This window comes from Alexandromys fortis, unplaced genomic scaffold, assembly GCF_014885135.2.
Source record: "Alexandromys fortis isolate MF-2015 unplaced genomic scaffold, M_Fortis_MF-2015_v1.1 scaffold_87, whole genome shotgun sequence".
NCBI lineage: Eukaryota > Metazoa > Chordata > Mammalia > Rodentia > Cricetidae > Alexandromys > Alexandromys fortis.
Window position 1 is genome coordinate 7,960,033 of NW_026067971.1, and position 5,253 is coordinate 7,965,285.

Consider the following 5,253-nt stretch of genomic DNA (forward strand, 5'->3'; position numbering starts at 1 on the left):
GGATCTGGCACAGACACATGTGCAGGCAAAACACCAATGCACACAAAATAAAAATAATTTTGTAAAAGAATTGAGCACCCTCAGATTCTGGTGTCCGCAGGGGATCAGACCTCATGGGTGTCCAGGGGCTTCTGTGGTGTTGAGAACTGCTGTAGATGTTCACCATTGAGACATGCCTCACCTTTGCTCAGGAGCACATGCTCACGGTAACACAAGAACACGAGTGTGCAGTCTGTCCATCCGTCTGTGCTCCTGGGTTCACAGCCCTTCCTCTATTCCATACATCACTTCTAAAATGTTACTCTGGATCCAGAACTTCATTTAGATTGACCCAAAATGTAGTCCCAGAATTCGGCAAGCATATGAAATACCGTGATTTTAAAGAGGAGGGGTTTGGGTCTGAAGCTGTGTATAACAATGATGGCTGGAAAGGAGCCTGCTGGTACCCATCAGTAGGCCGAAGAAATGATAGCTTCTTATCTATCTAGTTTACTCCCCCACAAAAGGGAAAAAGCACTGGTCAGACTTAGAGTTTATAAAAGTTAAGCCTTGCAAACCTGAGAAAACTAAAGTTGGAAGGCAAGAAGTTAGTGACCAAAATTAGTTTCTGTGTGCTGTATATGCGCCAGGGGAAGATGTTAAATTTAAATGTCCTCCACCATTTTCTACCTTACCCTTGAGATAAGTCTGTCACTGAATTGAGCTAGGCAGTGACCAACAAGCTCTTATGATCCTCCTGTCTTCCCCCTCTCTCCTTACTGGACTTACAGGCATGTACAATCACATCTGGCTTCTCTTTGTTTTGTTTTTGTTTAGTTTGGTTTATTTTTTATTTATTTTTATTTACTTATTTGTTTGTTGAGAGGGTTTCTCTGTGTAACAGCCCTAGCTGTCCTGTAACTAGCTCTTGTAGACCAGGCTGACCTTGAACTCACAGATTATTCCCCTGCCTCTGCCTCCCGAGTACTGGGATTAAAGGCATGTGCTACCTAGGCTGGCTCACATCTGGCCTCTTATATTGGTTCTGGAGATTTGAATTTAGGTCCTCAATGCTTGCACAAGTGTGCTAGTCCACTGAGCCACCTCCTTCCTGATTTAAGTTTCTTTTCCTTGTTTTTGGCAAGTCATTACACATCTCAGAGATGTGAGGATATAGTTACATTATAGGCAAATAGGGAGTAACTGTCTTAGTTTCTTTTCTGTTACCATGACAAAACACCATGACCAAGGCAGCATGGGGAGGAGGGGAAGCATTTAATCTGGGCTTCATGGCTCCAGACGGTAGTAGAGTCCATGATTATCATAATGTGGGCATGGCAAAAGGCAGGCATTGTGCTGAAGCAGTAACTGAGAGCTTACATGATAACAGCCAGGAGGCCGAGAGGGAACTAACTGGGAATGGCGTGGACTTTTGAAACCTGAGAGCCCACCCCTAGTGACACACTCCTCCAACAAGGCCACAACTCATTTTTCCCAACAGCACTATCAACTACAGAGCAAGCATTCAAATATATGAGTCTATGGGCCCCGTTCTCATTCAAAACACCATAGTAGCAAACATATCTTCAGCTCCAAGTTGGTTGGTGCCATCCACCTTCCAGGTGAGATCAGTGGGGCAGGATGTGAGGTTCCTGTTATTTGAGACTAGAGCTTCAGCACAGATAGTTCCTTTAGGGAGATGGTGTCTGTCCCTTCAAAGGCCCTCAGTTGCTACATGGATGCAGGCTCAGGGTGTCTCTACTTTGGTTTCCCTAGTGCTTTCCTGTGTACTCTTAACTGTCCGTGTGCGGCATCATGGAGTCAGATGTGGCTTTGTGAAGGTCAAATGTGACCGCTGTAACATGAAATAGGTAGGTGAAAACAGGTGGTATTTCGATGGCGTTATCAAAGGCATTGTGCTTCAGAAGCACGCTTTTCCTAGGGAGACATTTACAAAATCTGCTCGCCCCAGATAGGGAACCAAGGATAGAACAAATTACAGGTATCACCAAAGTCCAACTTGGTGAACCAGTGCATTTTACTGGGGTTACTTAGAAGAGCCAACACAGGTGACAGTTTATAACAGCTGGAAACCTGGAACAGGTTAACAGCCTACAGCAGCTCAACAGGTTGGGTGTGTTCCTAGTGGTTCTGTTGGGCTGAACTTTTCCCAGGCAGCTTAGCTGCTCTCCTCTGTCTTTGCTTCTTCCTGGAAGCCAAGCTGATCTGAGAGCATATTCTGTCTGTGTGTATGCCTGAAGGGGGCGCCGGACCTCTTTACAGATGGGTGTGAGCCACCATGTGGTTGCTGGGAATTGAACTCAGGACCTTTGGAAGAGCAGGCAATGCTCTTAACCACTGAGCCATCTCTCCAGCCCTTAAATACTCTTGAGGAGAGGAGGGTTCTAGCTAATTTGGTCAGTTTCAGAGACTTTCTGGAGCAATTTTGAGATGTTTTCTTCTGGTCCCTCCAGGATAGAGGGGGGCACCTCCCCTTAGAACATTCTGTTGTTTTCACATTGTAAACATCCTTCCCTATAAGATCCTGTTGTTTCACTTTTAAATCCTGTGTCTAAAGTTTCCCAGTATGATGGAAGGCTTTAACCTTGGAGGAAACTTCTGAGCAATAAATAGAAGCTCACCTTTTCCATAGAGGCCCAGGAAGGTTACTGATCCCCAAGACTGAGGTCTTCATCTAATTCTGGTTCTTACAGACTTTCCAGATAACCTATTCAGCTTGGCCGGTATGAGGTTTGGGGAGGCCAATGCCAGCATGTCGCTGTAAATGTGAATAGCAGAGTCTTGTGAACCATGAAGGAAGGAGGGAAGCCAGATGTGGTGGCTCACACCCATTGTTGGGTCCAGGGGGGTTGCGCAAAGATGGGACAGACCACCAAAGTTTAATAAACCAGAAGCAAGCTTTATTCCAAAATCCAGGAAAAAAAAAATCTCCATGGGGCTTATCAGCTAGCTGAGACCACAGCCAGAGATGGATTCTGTAAGGCTGTGGCAAAGGCCGGTTTCTGAACCCAGCTTTTATACTTAGGGGCACCAGGCATTAGGTCTGAACAAAGGAATTTTTACAATCTTGAGGTAAAACTCAGATACAGATTACCTTTACTTAACAATCTCCGTTAACAGCGTTTTTCAGTTAAACTAGTGTTTGTACTTAATCTGTTGCCTACCTTGGTCCTTCCAGGTGGTGTTTGCCGAAGCCCTGTGCTCTCCCTTCAATGCTGCCAGTTTCACATAGTAGGGATAATGTGTAACCCGGAGGTTCTATATCTGTTACCTAAAAGTTGACTCAGCTCATGTCCATAGGCTAGCTCTCAGTTTGCAGAGAGATGCTTTGGCCTCATGAATAGAGCTATGGGTTGTAAAGCGGAGTAGCCCACTGTTAATAGTTAATCCTCAAGCCGCTGAGAAAGCTGCTGAGAGTCTGTTCTCATTCTCCTTTGCTTACAACTTTATATTTCTTTATTTCTACATTCCTATTTCTGAAATCTACATTTTTATATTCTTATTCCTGGACCCTTCACCTATCATCCCGACACTCAGGAGGCCAAGGCCTAAAAACTGCAGCAAGTTTGAGGGAGCCTGGACTTTATAGCGAGACCTTGTCCTTTACAGGCAGGTGTAGAGGATTGGATGGATGGGACTGGGAAGATGGGTCAGTGGTTAAGATCACTTGCTGCTCTTGCTGCTGTGGTCCCAGCACCCACATAAGTGCCTACCGTCCAATCATCTGTAACTTCAGTATCAGGGATCTCACTCCTGACCTCCATGAATACCAGGGCATGCACATGCTTCACACACAGATATACATGCATGCAAAACACTCATACACATAAAAATTAAAAGATAATAGCTATTTTAAAAACTGAGCCATATGTGGTGGTATACACCTATAATCCTAGCACTCAGGATACTGAAGGCAGAAGATCCTGAGTTTATGGATGATAGCCTGAGCTGAAAGTATTGGAGTTGGCTCAGAATTCCAAGACCAAGTTCTAAGCACAAAGGTTTATTTGCCCCAGAGGGACAAAGGGTAGCAAATAAGAGACAAAGACAGGAGCTAGAGGGAAAGGGGGCAGGAACAAGGGAGAGGAAGCAGGAATATTTGTCCAAGAGGGGGACAAAGGACTGCCTCTGGAGAGAGAGGAGACGGATGTGCCCCATTGGAAAATGGCGGTGTACTAAAGGTAAAAGGGGAAACTCTGAATTAGGATGAGGTGTTTAATTGGGCATATTAATTAGGTGAGCCAAAGGGGGCTGGACTTCAGTACTTTGATAGCTGGGCCTCAGGAGGAAGTGGTCAAATAAGGGAATAGACCTTAGTGGCTATCTTTGGAAATGTAGTCTAACTGGTTTTAGTAAGGCAGAGGGAGTGGAGAAGAAGGGCAAGGCCTACCAGAGCCTTGTTTGCTGTGCTTGGGCTGGCAAGAGTCCGTTCCTTCATGGGCAACACAACAAGACTCAAAACTACATGTTTTTAAAGTGTATTAGCTTTTTGTTGGATTTTGATTGCCTCTGTCAAATGGTAAAAACAAAATGCCTCTGGAGCACTCTGAGTTACTTCCTGCACGTGGTATAGGATAAAAGGTCTTAGTTCACATCTGAATCTCCACTAATCCCTGAGTTTGAAAACCTACCAGTGCCTGAGCTCAAAATCCCACCAATCCCCAGGCTTGCCCCAAGCTCAGGATTTGAAATCCTAATCTCTACCCGGAAATCTCTATCCTGGAAAACTCTTCCCCCAAGAAACCCTATATAAGACCTGTCTCCTCCTCAGCTCCACGTGGCTTCTCTCCGAAGGTGAGGCAGCCACCCTCTTGTCTTTCCCAGGAAATCTCTTGTGTGAGGTTTGTTGTGCATAGTGACTTTGTGGTATTCCTTGGCTCCCAGCTAACTACCAGGGTACCTTTACCCTCAGAGCTGCAACACTTATTCATAGATCTGTCTAGACCATGATCACGTCACGGGTTAGGGCAGCCTGCTCTGTCACGTTCTGGCTGGTTTGTTTTTAATTTTGTTTGATATTTCAAAGGATCATTTCACTATTATTTATTTTTATAGCTTTAAAGATATATTGGTATTCCATGAAAGCAATACTAATTCCTTGAGTATTTTTAGGCAGAACCTCTTGAAAAACTGAAAGCTCTGGCACATGAAGGGTTTTGATGGGGAAGATTGGGCCACAGGGAGTGTGCGAGTCAGCCAGTCAAGATCACGAGGTGAGTGTCCCAACTCAGTGGAGTCATTGGATTGTCCAGA